Source organism: Hipposideros armiger, unplaced genomic scaffold (genome assembly GCF_001890085.2).
Source record: "Hipposideros armiger isolate ML-2016 unplaced genomic scaffold, ASM189008v1 scaffold_50, whole genome shotgun sequence".
Taxonomy (NCBI): Eukaryota; Metazoa; Chordata; class Mammalia; order Chiroptera; family Hipposideridae; genus Hipposideros; species Hipposideros armiger.
The window spans coordinates 2,368,092-2,388,003 of record NW_017731400.1 but is presented as its reverse complement, the minus strand read 5'-3'; the positions used below and the strand labels follow the sequence as shown (position 1 = coordinate 2,388,003).

The window sequence follows — 19,912 nt, the reverse complement described above, 5'->3', positions numbered from 1 at the left end:
GGTGGGAAAGGATCTTAAATATCACATCTGATGGATGCATCGCTTTTTATACTGATAATATTTCTTCCAAATGTCATCTGACTTGAGGACAGCTGATGAGAGTCCACTACTTTCCCGAGTCTGTTCAGTCTTTGGGTACCTGACATACTTGCATTGGTCAAAAAAATCAAATTGAGTTTCCATATATGGTGACTTTATACTTTACCCACTTAATTAAACTGAAATTATAATTCCCAGAATCTATTTATCACACAACCCCCTAGTGTGGTTCTTGGCTAAGTTTGGGGACAAGAGAACTGTGTGCAGGTTTCAGGGATAGAAGGGAAAGAGCAGCCAGCTTTCATGCTCTGAAGATGGGTGTGGGGAGCCAGGCACGGTGAGGCTCACATGTGTTGTCACTCATCTCTGGCCCCCAATGTGGAGTCTCCCTTCTCCACCTCTTGCATCATCTCTGCTGGGTTCTCTAGGTCCTGGACAAAGTGTGCAGCTCTGCAGTGAAGGCAGCACCTTTTTCTGCAGGTCCACCTCATTCTCCGTGTCGGATTGGTGGAGACTTGGGTCCCAGTTTTTCCTTGCTTGTCCTCGCTTCATATCTAGCTCCTCTGCTCAATGGCCTGCCTGCTTGAAGTATAGCAATTCCTGACCAAACAATAGACACAACTCCTACAATTGCATGAGATTAAATTCTTTTAATAAATCCCTTTTTATATCACCCACAGTGATGTATGTCACTTTCTGGTCAAACTCTGATACATGATTGAATTGTCCTATTTATCTCCTCTCATGACACATATAGTCTAACATCTGACATATATTTAAAGATAGATATTAGTCTCCTCTTCTTCCTAGCTATAGTTGCTGTCTCTCTAGTTTAACCTATGATTCCTTCTAGTATTCTTTTTTTTTTTTTTTTTTTTTTTTAGCTGAGTCATCAGCTCGGGCCGGGATTCGAACTGCTGTTGCTCAGAGCTCACGCTCTTGAGCGAGCTCTTAACCAACGGAGCCACTCGGCCGGCCCTAGTAGTCTTGATATGACATGATTTCCACTGCCCTCATCATTGTCACAAATGTTTTCTAATTATTCCCTAGCTCTCTGAAAACCTACCTAAAATGTTAAATGCTAGTGCCCAGGTGGGTTATGACCAGCAGCGAGAAGGGGTGACTATGATCCTTTTTACTATAAATATATAATGCAGCTTGGTTGGATTTACAAATTTATCATTTTAGAAATCTTATTGAGCTGAATGTTTCAGAACATCCACGTGACAAGATGGTATCCCCCGGATACACGAGGACTCTATTCATGTCATTTCTCAGGCATTTCCCCTCACTTCTGCTTGTCTGGATCCTGCTGCTGTAGTTTTTTCCTGGTCAGGTTTTGATCAAAATATGGAGTCAAAAGACTTGAGGTTATATCGCAGCTCTGCTATTTTCTAGCTTTGTTATTTGAAATGAGCAATTTAATGACAGTGTTTCAGTTTCCTCATTTGTAAAATGGAAAATCAAATGTGTGACCTCCCTCACTGAATAGTTGTGAAGGTAAAAAGTAACTGCATGTAGAGGTGTTGGGGGGAAAGAATAATGCACCATGCAAATATTAGTTTTTATTTAGCAATCTTAAAATGAGGTAAATATTCCTTCTTAGGCTTCCTCTAGGTCATTGGGGGGAAAAATATGGTGAAGCAACAGGACCAAGGACAAAAACCTATCTTTAGGGACCTTCCATAGAATGACAATGATTGGATGTCGATGCCATTTTGGTTCAAATGTTTATTAGTTGGACCAAGCACCCTAGCGTTCAGCCCATATTTTTACATTTTGTCCTTTAAGCTGTCATGAGCGCGTTTGCTAGGTTTCTTACTCAAGTTCAGATATATTTTGTTCAGCATATTTCCCTGATCCCAGGCTACTAGCCTTGTCAGAGAAGGAAATGAGAGTTCTTTTGTCCCTATTGAACCTACGCTGTGTGCCTAGATGGTTACTTTTTTTCTGACTTGTTACAAACCATTCTTTTAACAATTTGCCAAGAATCTTCTCCAGGATTACCAGTAAGTACCCTGGTGGTATGTAGCACTGGGATTCTCTCTTTTTGTTTCTTTTCTGTCTTTTTGAAAGTAGGACTTTTATTTTCCTCCTCTTCTGTCTTCTGGTATCCATTCTGTTTCTCCATCAGTATTTACGAAAGGGAAATTCAAGAGCAATTAACTTTTTGTTTTGAGTTCAAGTTGTATTCATATTGCCTTTGTGATGACTCACCTCATTTTTGCCAAGGTGATGGTAAGTCCTGAGCATCAGTGAGCTGTTTTTAACTATTGTGAGTTCAGAATTGTTAAAATCCATGTAATTTGAAGACCTTAGAAATGTATGTCTAAATAGTAACACAATATTGTTGTTTTTAAAAAAAAAAAGCTGGATTTTTTTTTTAATGAAGAAGAGCCTGAGAGAAGCCTATTAAATGAAGTTTTTACTTGGCCCTGTTAGTTTAATGTGGACATGAACAGATGATAAAATGATTTGCTCTTAAGATTTTGTTCAAAGCAACAATACTAATAAAACTGGACATTTAGCAATTAACTCTTATATTCTATGCTATATATCAAACGTTTTCCATTTATTACCTTATTTAGTACAATTACTCTGCAAAGTAGGGGTTAACAAATTTTGGAAATGAAGAACAGAGAACCAGACAACCTTAGTAAAATGCTTAATAACTGCCAACCTGGAATTTGAATCATCTGATTACAGAGTTGCAGGTTTTTTCATTACACCACAAGGTAACTTTAAATGACATTTTCCATTTGACTTTAAAATTTTTACTTATTTAATATGATGACCGTGCTGAGTGACCTTTAACTTGGGCCATGTCAGTGGGAATTGCTTTAATAAAGCTGTTATATTAATAAGTTGAGTGATTGTTGAGTTGGACTGCTTTATACATTTTTAGATTAAAGAAATTTACCAATGAAAAAAGATCTGCCTTTTTCAATTGCTGGTCATAAGTGGAGATTTTGCTTTATTTATTACAAATCAATTAATGGTCCTTTCCTCTAACACCCCATCAATCAATGCATAGAAGTTTCCATTGATAAGGATACCTCACCAAAAGAAATCAATTGTCCTTTGTCATTTTGACAGGAATTAGCCATGAAGGTGGATTAATCCAGAATGCAATAGGGAAATACCTGCAGGCGAAGGCCAAAACCTAATTTTGTAAAATCAAAAGTGTCATAAGAACATTTCATGATCGATGATAACAAAAGGCTTTGCTCCTTGTTCATAGTAAGGATTAATTTACCTCCCTGTCATAAGAGTTGAAGCTACTTTTGTTTTTTCATTTCACCACGCTAGTCCCATTGCCAGATGCTGTAGAAAGGCTCAAAATAGTGGGTGCTCTGTTTCCCAAGGCTTAGCTGGAATTTGAACCATTTTAATAGGGAACTATATAAGAAAATCTAGTGTAATGACTGAAAAATGTACAGTTGCAGATCTGCATGAGGCTGTTTTCTGGCTCTGCTACAAGATTTCTGTAAGAGTGGTCCAGAAGGATCTTTGGAAAGGAGAATTTTCATTAACACAGGCTCACCAGAGGAATGTTTGAACCTGCACGCGCATAGTTAAAGCAACAGCTTTGCATACAATATTACTAATAGCATGTTGGAATGCAGCAACCCCAGAAGCTGCGTCTGTGGAGTCTTATTTTAAAAGGTGATTGTAAACATGTGAGTACTGACCATGATTATGAAAGTAGGCTATTTCCATAGCACTTATGGAAATTCATTTTTAAAGAAGTTTAAAGATTAGACATTAAAAATCCTCTCTACTTAGCTGTGAGATATAAAGTATTCAGGAAACATTTATGCTTCTTCTAGTTCATGTTTATCCCCAGGCTGAAAAATTTTAAACCATTTTTAGCCCTTTCCTTCGAGGATATTGCCTAGCTTTTTGATTTTTTTTTTTTAAACTTATATAGGTCAAGTTCTTGACTAGAAACTCATCTAAACAAGGTTTACTTCTGAATCCCAGTGTTTAAATAGCTTTGGGGAAACTGTACTTAACTAAAGATAGTAAGATAGTAAGCATTGTGTGTGTGTGTGTGTGTGTGTGTGTGTGTGTGTGTGTGTGTGTGTGTTTTCACTTAAAGGTTTTTTTTTCAATATTTTAATGTTACCATCATTTTTAGAAATATAAAAGTAGTTTTGTATGCTTTTTTCTCCTTAAATATATTTGGAAGCCTTTCAAGCATACATTTACATTTTAATTGTATATAACCTTTATATACAAACCTTGATACTGGACAGTGTGTTTTTCTGGATAGTACATAAAGAAATCTCAAATACCAGTCTGCTTCAATTTGCCTAGGATAAGCTTTAAGATAATTTTTTTTTAATTTTTATTGGGGCGCAGCCATGGTCATTGGTTACACATTGCTTTCATGCTACAATGGCATAGTTGACTCTTTAAGGTGGGGAGGGTGTAGTTCACCGTGGCCCATGCGGGGATCAAACCGGCAACCTTGGTGTTATCAGCACCACATTCTAACCAACTGAGCTAACCGGTCACCCCTTAAGAAAATTTTTTTTTTAAAAGAATTTATTGGGAATTGGGGGAGGGGAACAGAGAAGTTGCTGTCCTTTGGTTCTTCAGTCGAGTCGCTTCACTGGCCCATGTTGGTATTATCATTGCGCTCTTCCCGGGTGAGGCAGATCGGTCGCCAGCCACTGGACAGCCACTCACGGCGGCTCTTGGCAGCACATGCTGGCTGCCAGCCACTCACGGTAGCTAATGGCAGCCCACTGCAGCCTACGCTGTCACCGGCGACTCATAGCAGCCCAGTTCCAGGTTGAGCTGTTGTTCACCATCTTAGCTGTAGAGGGCGCAGCGTCACTGGTCCTCATATGCGATCTGAACCTGGGCCCTGCTGCTCAGAGTTGGCATCCCAAGCCACTCGGCCAGTCCCCTGGCAAATTTCTTAATCTCTTGATATCACCCAGTACATGACTTCTAGTGGTAGAGTAAGTGATTAGTATTTGGATTATAAATTGTATAATTTGTTTAAAAGTAGTATAACTCTATGATATGATTATAGTATTTCCAGGCTATTTTAGTCAACACTTTGGTTAGAAAAGAATTCTCATGTCCCTAGAAATAAATGCTCTCTCCATTTTCCACAAATTACTATCAAACTTTCACCTAATTAAATAAAATTTTCTTTCTGCTTTCACTTCCATAGCAATCCTATATGTGACTAATATTTCAAATCAAAGTAGTATGTTAAATTATGATATTATTAACATTATTTTAATTCCAAATATTAGATCATGTGCTGAGCCATCAAACAAGTCTCTATAATTTAAAATGGGTTGACGTTATAGAAAATATGTTCTTTGACAACAGCAAAATTTAATTAGCAGTTAACACCAAAAAAGCCATCTAGAAAATTCCTCAGCATTTGTAAATTGAACAACATACTTCCAAATAACTCATATGTCAAAGAAGAATATATTTTGAGATGACAATAATGCATTCCCATCATATCAAGGCTTGTGGGAGATGCAGCTAAAGCACTTCTTAGGGGGAAATTGATTGCTTTAAATGGTTTTGTTTGAGAAAAAAGTAAAAATTTAAAAACATACTAGTTGATAAAACCATTACAAAATCTAAAACAAAAACCAAGAGAGTAGTTACCCCTGAGGGAAGAGGATTGTGATCTGGGAGGGACCCACAGAGGGGCTGTGTGTGCTCAATTTCTTTAACTGATGTGGAATATGGGTATCAATTATGGGTTGAATTGTATTACCCCAAAATTCATATGTTGAATTCCTAACCCGTAGTACCATGTAATGATATTTGGAAATAAGATCTTTAAAGAGATAAGATTGCGTTAAAATGAGGCCTTTCGAGGAAGTTCTGATACAATCTGAGGAAATTTGGGCATACAAAAGAGATGAGAGGGACACACAAATACAGAGGGAAGACTATGGTAAAAAGAGATAGCAAGAGGGTGGCCCTCTACAAGTCAAGGAGGGAAGCCTCAGAAGAAACCAACCCTGCTGGCACCTTGATCTTGGATTCCAGCCTCTAGAACTGTGAGAAATAAATTTCTGTCTACAATACCTAGTCTAGGGTACTTTGTTGTGGCCGCCATAGCCAGCTAATACAGTGCCCGTTTTTTTAAAGTTCTTTATTACATACGTTTTAAATATTTTTGTATCCAATAATTTATGTCAGTTATAAATCAGTAAATGGATGTCATATTGAACCAAAAAGTGGTCCTTCTGTGTCCAAGTATGCTAATGACATTTTCAGGACCCCAGTTTTAATGTGTAAATTTATGGGAGTAGCTGTGTGTAAATATTTAAAATTTGACAACACTGTCACTTGTGGTGATTTTGCATACCTCAGAGTTGTGAGGCTAAGTGAGAAAAACCTAGGTAAATCCCTCATAACACATGCTGGCACAACACACATTAGCAGTACTAGTGCTACTGCCATTTATCGTGATTCTTTCATTGCAGTTTAGGTTTCTTGAAAGGTGTAGGCTCCAAAATGAATCTTGCAGAGTAGACCTTGGGAAAAGGGTAGCAAGTTAAATTGGCTGAGAATATAGCTGTTTCCCACTGGCCTGAGGTTAAAACATTTTGGAATGAGAGAAATGGCGAGTGTCCTCTTGGGGATGGACTGTTCTGCTTCGAGCTCCAACATGGTTCTCTACCTATAGCAACAGATAATGAGAGAGAAATTTCTCTTTCCAGGGCTACTTCTGCCTTCAGGACCACATTGGTACTTATATTCAGAGGAAGATAGGAAAGGGAGCGAAGGGTGGGGCTGGTGCTGTCGAGTTACTTAGACCTGAGTTTGTGGACCTGAGTGGCACATAGGCTGTCATATGTGTGCATACTTAACATAAGGCATATATGAATTGGCATTTGTTTTGGGAATGATATTAATAGTCAAAATACTGTTGACTGAGGGATGAAAAGAAGTGTACGTGGAGTGTGCTGTTATTAGAGAGCAATGGGAATTAAGCGATTTCTCCCTAAAACACTCTTCTTGTAAATAAACTGCTCTCTCTTCCTCTTCCTCCTCCTCCCTCCTTCTCTCCGTTTCTCTCTCTCTCTCCCTATCATGCCTGGGATTCTAGAGTTAAAAATGTACTCTTTGGATTAAAGACCTGTGGTCTCTTCCAAGAATTTATTTTTAGATGATGAGCATCCTGGAAAGTAAGACCTCACTCCACGTGAGGGATTGATTCATCATATTGCTTTCCCATATGGGAGCTGGACTGAGAGTAAGGAAAGAGGAGTGGGTCTGCAGAGGCATCCATCAATTGGGCTCAGTAGTCCTCCGTCCAGAGCATATGCTGTCAGGTACCTCGCTTCTCTACCATAGCATCTTAACTTTGAAGCAGTAATAACTGATGTAAACACATTCTGAATTAGCTGAATGGTAGTGTTATAACAAGGTCTTCCCATGAAGCTTTAGTACCAGTGTTTATGTCTGTGCCTGCCCCTAAGCAGTAGTCTTTGTTTCAGGCTTATGATTGATTTGCAAATGATGAGTTTCTATCAGTTTTAGCCTGGATGACACCCTTTCCTGATATAGGATTATAGAAAAAGTGGTGGGTGAATTGAGCCACGCTACTACCCAGAGTAATGCAGGCACTTAGCTCAAGAGACTCTTGGCTCTAGCATGAGTGCCATGGTCAGGCTCCAAGGGACAAATTTCTTGTAGCAAAATCTCATCTATCACATTCAATTAATGCTGTTAAATTGTGTTGGTTTTATAGCTTTTTCTTAAAATTTTCTTATGCATTTATTTTGGCCTTCTAGTTGTAGAGGACTTAGAAGCTTAAGGAGTTTCTTTCTAGTTGTGTTTTGTGTACATATTTTAAAGATCTATAAAATAATTTAGGTCAATACTGGGAGGATGATTAAAATTTTGTAGATTATTCAAGTTGAAGAAATGCTGGTCTGGCATGTTGCAGAGAATGTCAGGGCAGAGTAAGTGCTGTAATGAGGAATCCTGGGAGAGGATGGGAAAAGAGGAGGAGTTTAGGATGAGAGGTTTGATGGTTGGGGATGAAGAGGCTTTGGCAGGCTCTTTTTCAGTGTCCTAGATGAATAAAGGGATCCTAGAAAAAGATTTCAGTAGCATCTCCCCAAAAACGTGATCAATTTCTAGATGAGGTCTTAAATAATGGAAGAACTATCTCAAAAGAATCTGACGTCTTTCTCCTGGATTATTGAAAAAAAAACATGCATTTCTAAAGCCATTCATTATGAAAATTGAGGTCAACGATCTCTATAAAGAAAGGTAAAGTGGTGTCAGACCCTTTCCATTTAGCTACTGGCGGGTCTACAGGCCAAATGTAGGGTCTTCCACTTGCACGGTGAGAAAATGGAATTGGCAACAGACAGGAAGGCCGAGGGGCAAGCATATAGCAAGCGTGACCCCTGCCTCCTCATGCCAGTGCTGAATTCCTGTGTATAAACTGCTGTTGACATAAAAACTTTTATTTTTGTATCCCTTTTAGTTCTTCATTAACCAGTTGCATTCAGAAATGAACCAGCTTTATCTCAAGTTCTGAGAAAGGGAGTTGTGTCCCTCAGCTTCTTCTGTGGTTGACACACAATTGCAGGAAAGAAACTTGACCTAAGTGACCTCTACTCTCTTTTAATTTAATATAAATGTAGCCCTAAGTCTAAATAAAAACGACAATTCTTTTAAAAATAAACATAGATTGGAAAGTTAACATGTTGCTGATTAACTTTATGAAATATTACTACATAGAAATAACAATGACAGCAGGAAGTAAAGTACGGGATTTTTTTTTTCTGGGCCTTTTGGCATGTTAGTTTAGTAGGGAAACATGTATCCTGCAAAATCCAGGCCTTTTTGTAACACTAAGAATGTGCTGATCAGACCAAACCAAAATCTCTAAATAAAGAGTGGAGTTGTCACTAGATTTCATCCGAGAAGATGTAAAATTGCTTAAGGTTCTATATATGTGTATATGTATTTATATTTCATCACATATATTACATATATAATAAACAAGTTTTATACAGACTATCACATGCTCAGTAAGAAACTTTTCTATGTCTACTGTAATGCAAAACTTTTTATTTTGTGTGTTTACCATTTAATCCATTTTGTTCCTATGCTCTGTGGTGGGGAGAATTACAGTGAGTGGAAATTCAATCATCTTCTTATGGAGAGTGTTGACTTCAGTGAGCTGATTTGAAGCTGGATTTAGTTTGCAGCATATACTCTGTCACTTCCACTTTATAACAGCATCAAACACCAAAATGCAGTCCTTCTCAAAGATAAAAGAGTAGGGCTAGGGGGAGGGAAATGAGACTTGACTTTTAGAAAGTAATAGTTCTGAAAATTTGTATGTGAAATTAACTACAACAAAATTGTCACTTAATAGAAAGGTAAAAATAAAAGGTATCTTAGAAGACATAAAACAGGTATGAGATCAAAGATAAAAAAAGAAAGTGATGTTGACTTTGAGGTGTAGGAAAAGATTAGGAAACAGATGGGAAAGTACTAACGAATAATAACTGGAAATGTTTCAAAGTAGGTTTAGGTTTCACATCTTTCCTTGAATGACACCTATTAAGACTTTGTTAAACAAATTTACATTTATTTGATAATGAAAGCACTTTTGAATGTGCTATTTTAAGAGTTTTTCAGTTGCAATAAGATAAAAATGTGTGCTCCCCCTTTTTCCCCATAAAGCATGCATTAATGTGTTAAATGAAATGAACGAACAATTAAAATCTACATTTTCTTTTTGTAACATTTTCCTTTAAGCAAAGAGAGAAGATCTTTGCTGTCTTTCATGTTCAAAGAGATTCTACATAAATGACCTGTTCATATTGTGTATGATGCTAAAACCATGTGCTGATAAAAACGTATGTGCCAACGAAGGACAGTGTAACCCACACATATAACTTCCACGGACATGCCGATATCAGAATTGTAATTTAAATTGCTTAATGGATTTCCCAGGGATGATGATTGTTTATCTAAAGTTATGTTACCTCCTTGCAGGAGGGAGGGAGGACTTAGGGACTGTGGATATTTCTTATTAAACTCCCACAGCAATAAGTAATCCATGTGACCACACAGAATAGCATTGAAGGGAGCATGGTGGAGATTTGTTTGTATGCTAATTTCATATTGGCATTCACAGCATTTAGGATAGGTCTTTTACTTAGATCACTGGGATGTAAATAGCATTAACTGTGTAATGTACTTTCTGTACTGAGTGACCTTGAAAGAGCATCATGGGTGTTACCTCCATTGAAACTTCACAACAGCACCGTGGAGTAGATATTATTTTATCCCCACTGGTCAGAGGAGGAAACCGAGTGAAGCTCGGAGAAGAAATTTGCCCCCAGTTCCCTAGTATCCTAGAGCTAGGATATGAACTTAGATCGCTTGCTAGAGGGCTTTTAATCAGTCCTCTTTACTGCTTCCCATGGACAGGCTTGGATATTAGTGTTACATGTAGGAGATGAGTCCCAAACAAGCACCATTTAATTTGGGGTGGCCTGTGCAAGGGAAAGGAAGATGACATAATTTGGAAGAGTCTCATAGGAGGTGGGGTTTTTATCTCAAGTGGAGGGATTAAACTGAATAAGAAAGTGAAGATTCTAGCACGGGGAATGGTCTGAACATAGTGGTGGAGCAAACGTCTGTTCAGGACATGGACAGGAGATGAACTTGACTGGAGGGAAGACTTGCTGTGCGGGAAACTGGGATGTGAGATCTGCACTGCTCATCAGAGTTGGGAATGTATGTTTTTGATGGTTAAGGGCAGTTTGGGGTCAGATTCTTAAGTCTTGAATGCTTAGCTCAGGAGTTGAGAGCAGTGTTTCCCAAGCTGTATTCTGTGCAGTCCTGGTATCCATTGAGATACCTTGTTAAAAAGAATTCCATGGTCAAAAAAATAAAAGTGTCAGAAACCCTTTGCAAAGTTTGTACAGACATCTCAGTCGTGAATTTACTAATTTATACTGTGTATTCCTGAGAAGGAAGAATTTGAGCACATAATCTTCACTTCCCGCCATACCCACGAACTTCTACCCTGCATGCTGGCTCTGTTTTATGCTGTTTGGAAAACACTGGCTCAGACTGTTCTGTGTAGGATGAGGCATTAAGAAACAGCTCTGAAGAGGCCACTAATGAGAATGTATGACTTAGAGTTTTCTGCTGCTTGAGTCTGCCTGAAGTGTTTTATTCTCTTAGATCAAAGCAGCTGATTTTTAAAATACAGAGAAGTCCTAAAATTTCATGGAATCCCAAAGTCACTTATAGGAACTAGCTTGGAGGGTTTCTGTTTGTTTGTTTGTTTGTTTTTGTTGTTGTTTTAGCATTTTTACACAAGTTTAAATACTGAGCTTTTGGCTTCTGATGTTCTCATTATTGACACTGAGTTTTAAAGAATTTTTCCTTGTTGATCTCATTTATCTCATGACATCAGTCCTACACTGGGCATTAGGCACTGTCAGAGGTGTGCGTCCAAGGAGAAACATGACCACCCATTTCCTGTGGCATTCTCCACACCACCATGGTGTTGAAGAAAGGATTCACTCATGTAACAGATAAGGACCTGGTGGGGCTGAGGCCGTTTCCAGTCTCTCTGGCAACTGTTGATAAAGCTTTTAATGCTGTTGGTAGCACCCTGCTCATAAAACTCCATTCTGACAGTTTGGTCTGGTAGAACCATCTGACATACCTGGTACTTGTGATCTATATTTTCAACTCCGGATTATCACAGGATCATGGGAGATTGGATCCAAACATTGTTTCCTCCTGTACTTGCATCTGATGTAGAATCACATGGACAGTTGCCTTACTTCAGTAAATCCTTGGTTGCTTTTTTCTCTGCCTTTTAATAGCTATTTTTAGGATCATTTTCTTCTCCAAGTTTTGAAATAAGGTAGCAAATAAATATGTCTTAGTTAAATTAGCCAAATGAGAACATTTGATCCAGAGAAATGTTAGCAAGATCAAAACTAACAACTAGTTAGTTGTGAAGGCCTTCAGTTAATATCTGTTCTTCACGAATACAGGTTGAAACATTAATTTTTTTTTCTCTTTTTTGAATTTTTGTTGGGTAACAGTGTGTTTTTTTTCCAGGACCCATCAGCTCCAAGTCCAGTCGCCATTTTCAATCTAGTTGCAGGGGGCGCAGCCCACCATCCCATGTGGGAATCAGACCAGCAACCTTGTTGTTCAGAGCACACATTCTAACCAACTGAGCCACCCGGCCACCCCTGAAACATTACTTTTTAATGAAAGTTGTCATGCTTACCAAGGATCACGTTGCAGATGCTTGCATAATTCTTTTATTTATTTTTTATTTATTTATTTTTTTAAAGATTTTTATTGGGTAATTGGGGCGATGGGAACAGTGATGGGGAATTGGGGGAAGGGGAACAGACAAGTTGCTGTCGTTTTGTTCTTCAATCTAGTTGTGGAGGACGCTGCTTCACTGGCCCAAGTTGGCACCATCATTGCGCTCTTCCCCAGGCGAGGCAGATCAGTCGCCGGCTTCTGGACGGCCGCTCACTGCGACTGCTGGCCGCTCACGCTGGCTGCTGGCTGCTGGCTGCTGGCTACATACGGTAGCCCATGGCAACCCACTGTCACAGGGACTGCAGCCTACGCTGTCGCCAGCGACTCACGGCAGCCCAGCTCCAGGTTGAGCTGTTGTTCAGCATCTTAGCTGTGGAGGGCAGTGTCACTGGCCCTCATATGTGGGATCCGAACCGGGGCCCTCTGGCATCCCAAGCGAGTTCTTAACCATCGCGCCACTCGGCCGGCCCGCTTGCATAATTCTTTTAAATGCAGATTTAGACTGTAATCAGGGTAACAGAGAAAAAAATCAGGTGGGTAAAGTGCAGAATAAACCCTGACGTTTTCTTAAAAGCAATATTGTATTTAGTCCAAACTCTACTTTAAAAAATATAAATGTGAGTCTTTCAGGAGAATTTTTTTTTTTTTTAAGATATCCATGGTGTCCAGTGGTAAATGTTTCCAACTTGTCTTTTAGTATTACTCATTCCAATTTTTTTCTAGTCACCCTGAATGGTAAAAAATTTCTGTACATCCAACAGGAATCTTTTTTATTTAAACTATTCTTAGAAAGTGTGTGTGTGTGTGTGTGTGTGTGTGTGTGTGTGTGTGTGTGTGTGTTGCTGTTTTCTTCTGGTTTGTTTGTATCTGGTGCTCGCGAAGATTTTTTGAAATAATCAAGAAACACGTCATAGACAGTGTTTACTGTCTTTCAACAATAGCTTACATTTTTTTTTTGTTAATAGGACATGTGGTGTTGGAGCGTGTATTTGAGAAATAGGATAGACAGCATGGAGGTAGAGTGTGAGGCACTGGAATCCTTCTGCTTAGATTCAAGTCCCGGCTCCACTTTATACTAAGGATGTAACTTTGGGCAACTCCCTCAGCCTCTCTGGGCCTTGTTTTTTTTCTGATATAAAATGGGATTGGTGGTAATAGTACTTACCCCATGTTTTTTGTAGATGCTTAGAGCTTAGGACAGTACTAGATACATAATAAGTATTAAATAAATGTTAACTATTATTACTAAACAAATTAGTAACAAATGTTAGGCATTGATTTTGGATTTTATTGTTTGAAAAAAAATGGTTTCTTATTTTTGGTGGGTTACAGCAGGAGGGGGAAGAAACGAGGCAGGAGGGCAGTGTAATTTTTGTTTGTTTATTTTTAATATGATCACTGGGACATCTTTAACTGGAAGACAGGACTTGATTGTTGTTTTTATTTGTACGAAGTAGCCATATCATTTCCCCCGATTAATGGCAAGCTTCAGAGCTCTCTATGCACCTGTGGAAATCACTTCCAGCTTTGTGTTCTCTACCAGAAGAAGCTTGACAACAAACTGAGAAAACATTTGGCTTACCTTCCTAGTTTTAGAAACCTCCTGTGGCTCTTTGACACTAATGTTCACAGTGTTTATGGTCCTAAAAAACCATAAAAGTGTATGTCAATGGCTGTTATTGCGGTTGTCATTGGTGAAAGGTAGGGGACAGAAAAATCAGACCCTACATACCTGTTGGTGACATTGGTTGTTTTTTTTTTTGGTCATGGTGTTAAGTGATTAAAAATCAGGTTATTAGTTAACCATAATTTATTGACATAGCTAAATTCCACAGAACTTTCTTTAATGCCATTACTGACCATAAAATTGACAGTTTGATATGTTAGGATGACTTGTGCTTGTTAGATGTTGTCTGAAATATTTTGGGAAATCTGCTCCTGGTATAAGTCCAATCTCATCTCTGAAGTATTTCCAAGTTCTCTGGTTTAGAAGTTTTCCTGATAGTTTGCCACTAGAAGCTGTGATGTGTGTTTGAGAAATTCCAAAGCCTTTTTAGCCCACAGCCCCTGAATTCTTTCTCTAAATGGTTTCTCTAAGCCTGTATTATTACTTCCGCTTCCTCCCGGAGCCATGACTTCTAACCCCGTACCTTCAGTACGCAGTGCTTTTAACTTTTCTCTACCCCTTATTCTCTTTATGCACACAGTCCCTGAAACCTTTTAATTCTTCTTTAGTACCCTTTGTACCCAACCTTCTCTCTTTCATCTTTTTCCTTGCTTACTACCTTGTCAGGAACACATGGCTCCATGCCTAGATTACAGTAACAGCCACCTAACTAGCCTCTAAGACAAATGTATTCAGTCCTGTCTTCCTGTGTCGCTTTCTGATTAAAGCCCGTACTATGTGTTTCACTCCTGATAGAGCACTTAGAGTGGTTCTAAGAACAGACCAGACTCTTCAATCAGCTCATCTTTATTTGGCCCTGCCATTATTTGCTCTTAACATCCGTTCTGAGCAACAATTTCTCTTTTATGCTGAGTGTCGTAACTTCCATCATCAGGCTCTTTTTTAACTTTATTTGTTCTAGTCCTTTCAATCTCCTTTTCCCATATTTCTACTCAAGTATCTTTCATCCATTCCTCATGAGCTTCAGCTCATGGCTTCCCATTTTGCATCCTACATACCCCTCCAGTTAGACTCATAACCCTTATTCTCTCTCTCTCTCTCTCTCTCTCCCTCTCTCTCTCTCTCTCTCTCTCTCTCTCTCTCATTTCTTTTTTTTTAAAGATTTTATTGGGGAATTGGGGAAGGGCAACAGCGCTGGGGAATCAGGGAAGGGGAACAGACAAGTTGCTGCCCTTTTGTTCTTCAGTTTGGTTGTGGGGGATGTCGCTTCACTGGCCCATGTTGGTATTGTGATCATTGCACTCTTCCCAGCTGAGGCAGATCGATCGCCAGCCATTGGACGGCCGCTCACAGCAGCTGTTGGCAGCTCACGCTGGCTGCCGGCCGCTCACGGTAGCTTTATAGCAGCCCACTGCAGCTCCACTACAGTCTATGCCATCGCCGGCAACTCACAGCAGCTCAGCTCCAGGTCGAGCTGTTGTTCAGGATCTTAGCTGTAGAGGGTGCAGCGTCACTGGCCCTAATGTGGGATCTGAACCGGCGGCCCTGCTGCTCAGAGATGGTGTCCCAAGCCAACTCTTAACCAGCGTGCCACTCGGCCGGCCCTCTCTCTTATTTCTTGCCTTCTATGGATACTTAACTGTTACCTGTCCATTTTTTATATTTCTATTGTATGTTTTCCATTTTTATATTTCTGTGTTTTATCATTTTCACTCAATCAGTTTTTAATTCCCTAAGGACAGGTATAATTACTTACGTGTATGTTTCCCCTTAGAATGATTTATATAGGAGGCACTTGATAAAATAAAAATGTGGAGTGAATCCATGGTTAAAATTTGGAGGAGTCAACATATGCATGGTTCTGCTTGGGATCAGATGAGATGTCATGAGACAGCATTCATATAAGTACTATGCAAATATAAGGTGGTGAGATTAATTTGGGGTGTGTTTTGGGCTTTTGTTGACAATGTCCTCCATTCTGGAAGACCAACACTCTGCCTGGACTTCTCATTACCTTCAAAATTTAAACAGAGACACTGAGGTGTGTTTCCATAATAGGTCTTACAAATCAGACCTGATTTTCTCAGATGTTTGTTTATTTACATATATTTTACTAGGTCTTAATTTCCTATGGATATTTGTTAGTTTTCTTTTTCCTTTTTGTCTAAAATATTATTAATAGAGAAGCTATTTTACTGTCACTTCTGCACTGCTGTTGTCTCCATTATGGGGCTAAAGAACCTTATTTATCTTCACACACAGTTAGTTGAGGAGAGGGATTATATCATAGCCCTTGGCATTATCCCTTGCTGCCTTCCTATATTGTCATCCGTCTCAGACTAGGTCATCTGGAATTTCACATGCGCCCCTCTCTTAGCCATTTCCACATTTCAGCTTGGACCAGCCATGATAAGTCACAGGCTAGAAGCGGAGCTGCTTGCGTTCTGGAATGGAGCACTGTACACCTGAGCGTTTGGGTGGAAAAGAATACAGAATCTACAGCTGTAGGGCACACATGAGAGTTTTGCATGTGATTAACATACATTTTCTCCCCCAGATACACCTGTCTACATTAATTTTTTTCCTCATCTTTTTTCCCCCTAGGTGTCCATATTAGTGAACATTCTCCCCCACCCCCCACCCACCCCTTTTGTAGGATCTGTATTTACTGCTCCGGCAGAGTCTAACTTGATTTCTTTTCTATCATCAGGGCATCCGTGGTATCCTCCCCAAACATGCTGCTCAACTGCCTGTGATCCATGGAAAGCTGTTCCCTGTTGTCCATCCCACCAGGCGCCCTCAAAACTAACAGACAGAAAAGGGAAATGGCTAACGGTAAGGCATTTTTTTCCCCTCTTCTTAGAAAATTTCGAATGCGTTTACTTTTAAGTGCTGCCAATGCAAGGTTTTTCTTATGTGTGGGTGGTATGAGTATAGTTCAAAAATGTTGTTTTTAGGATATTAAAAGTTTAGGAACTTGTTTTGGATCCCTTTCACAGTGATGGGTCAGGAAGAAGAAGATGAAAGAGCACATTACAGATAACTTTTTCAAATATTCAAACATTTTTGACATTCTAAGTTTCAGATCTCAGAGTTCCATTGACTTCTGGCTGTCACCTCTGGCATGATGCGCCGATAACTTAAACTCAATATAGCCAGAGACAAACTGTTTGTTCTACTATAACCTTTTCTTTTGAGTTTTGACTTCAAAGATTGCTGTTGTCATTTATCTGCTGTCCCCGTGCCCTACCAACCACTCATTCCCTATTTAAACTTCCCATGTACTCCAAATATTTTTCTAATCACTCACCGTTTTGCCATTCTTATATCTGGCGTCTCTCATCTCCAGCCTTGCGTATGTCAATCACCTTCTTACTAGGCCATATTGTCTACTGTGGATAACTCTATACTGCCCCACTCCCCTGAAATAGATCTCATTGAGTTATTTCCCGTATGACTAAAGAGGACATTTAAAGCGTCCCCACATCTCATGCCCCATCAGTCTCATTTCCATAATCTTTCCACACCTGGATCGACTGATGTCTTTGATCTGATGGTCCAGTCTTGGTCCAGTTCCAGAGTCAGTCCTGGTTGAGCCAGGATGAATGTAAATGTTTTTGATTCCCCCGCTTACCATTTTCCGTATCCATTGAGCACTTAAAATTAAGCAATTATCCTACATCAGACATTTAGTGGCACGGCGATATCCTCTGAGTTGCTATATTTCTCCTATTGTCTCCACTAGTATTCAGAGCCAGTTCCTTTTCCCATTGTTTGGTGGCGGTGATTTGCAGTTCTTCCATCCATCTTGTATTGACCCAGTCTGGGCTTTTATTAGGGTCCCATAGCCTCAAGTTGGCTAGTTACTCAGTTCAATAATCTAGCCTTCCTTTAAGCCTTCAACCTGGACTTCAACTTCTTGATAGTTGAGGTGCTTTCCATCTCAATTATTCTTATCAGGACTGCTGATTATGATGCCTAACAACACCTGGGGATGGTTCTTTGCTCACTGTGTATGTTAGTTTCCTGTGACTACCGTAACAACTTAGCGCAAACTGGGTGGCTTAAAACAACAGAAATTCCCACATTAACAGGAATGCACCCTCTCCAGAGGCCTAGGGGAGAGTCTGTTCCTTGTCTCTTCCAGCTTTTTTCTGGTGGCTGCTGACAGTCCTCCGCTTGTGGCTGCATCACTCCAGTATCCCCGCCCTGGTCATATCCTTTTCCTCGCCTGTCTATAGTCAGACATTTTACCTCCCTCTAATAAGCATACTTGTGACTGCATTTAGGGCCCAATTGGATAATTCAGAATAATCTCTCTGTCTCAAAATCCTTAATTTAATCACACATGCAAAGCTTTTGCCATAGAAGGTAACATTTACAGCTTCCAGAGATCAGGACCTGTTCTCCTTGGAGGCCCTTATTCAGCCTACTGCACGGTTTTCCTCAGTGACTTTAGGCCTGTTCCTTATCCTGGAAACCCTGGTCCTGACCATTCCTGAGTCACAGTTCAGCTTGCAAAGCCCTTTGGCAGAACTGCTTCCTATCTACCTCACCTACACCTAGAGAATTGGCCTCAGCATACTGTCCATTTCCCTAGAGTCTGCCTCATGCCAGGGGCTGGTACCACCCCCGCTGCTCCTGTTTTTGCCTCCATCTCATATATTGAGTTATAGAAAATATCAAGTCTGTTTTCAAGAATATCCTGTAATGCTCCCTTCTCTCTCCCACAAAGATCTTGCCATTCGGGCCCTCCCAGGTTGTCTGTTGTGCTTCACTTGACTAGGATACACTGAGACATACCCTGAGATATGGGCTGCTGTTTCTTTACCTAGAATGCCCCTTACTGTTCTTCTGTATTTGGTGAAGTCATATTCATCGTGCAAGGTCTCGTTCGAGTGTCAGATTCTCTGATGCTGTCCTGAACTGTTCCCCGCTCTCCTCTTCCGTGCAGAATTGGTTACTTCTTCTTCAACACTCTGTTTATACTTGGTTCTAACACTGTTTTTACTACATTGTGTGTGTCTCCTCCTTGCTAGACTTCCAGGAATAGGATAGGATTCATCTTTTTTATTTTAACCTCACACATGACCCACAATAAGTGCTTGATATAGTAATATATAATATAATTATGTGTTTAATTGATCAATTTAAAAACTTCCATAATTCAGAATATCTTAGGCCATGTGATTATTTAGTAGTCACTCAATTTTTTATGAATGCCCAAATAATTTTTTTAAGGTGGCTATGTGCAGTTCATTTTGGCTTTTTTAAAATTTAAATTTATTGGGGTGACAATGGTTACTCAAGTTACATAGGTTTCAGGTGTATGATTCTGTAATACATCATCTATCACATTGTGTGTTCACCACCCAGAGTCAGTTCTCCTTCCATCACCATATATTTGATCCCTTCATTTTGACTTTTGTTTCCAGTACAAATGGATTAAAAATGCTCTAGTTTATGTATTTTACACTAAAATTTTATTCACTGTGACCCCTCATTACACTTAAGCCTCTGTGGAACTAATTTACTTTACTGTGAGACTTTACTAAATGTAAAAAACTGCCAGTGTAACATTGTCACTTAATTGTGTTCTTGTTGATCTAGAACTTTAAGCAAGAATTTGGAATTTTATTTGTCAGGATTGCTTCTTTTGATGTATTGGCGATCTGCTGAAACAGGACTTTTTCCCCTTTCCCGTGACTTTTCTCATGATGCTTTGTTTTGTCTGAGTAGGTCTGAATTTCAGCGTTTTCTTCCTCCACCTTTTTCACTGGCAGCCGGGGACAGAATTGCCCACCATCTCCCTGATCATAAATGTTATGCCCTGTGAAGTATCTGCCCTGTTGCATTACTGGCATCTGTTTCCTATTTCTAGGAGTTTTGTGGAAGGTGCTGGTATTTTATTAC

General features: G+C 39.5%; 1 long non-coding RNA gene across 2 annotated transcripts in view; it reads left to right on the top strand.

The window, feature by feature from the left end:
* LOC109381629 (uncharacterized) overlaps positions 1 to 16,829 on the top strand; it is a 292,859-nt gene extending 276,030 nt beyond the window's left edge. For both annotated transcript variants that reach the window (XR_002123788.1, XR_002123787.1), the window contains exon 5: positions 16,710 to 16,829. This is a non-coding gene — a long non-coding RNA (uncharacterized LOC109381629). The remainder of the gene's footprint in view (positions 1 to 16,709) is intronic.
* Positions 16,830 to 19,912: the final 3,083 nt, after the last annotated feature.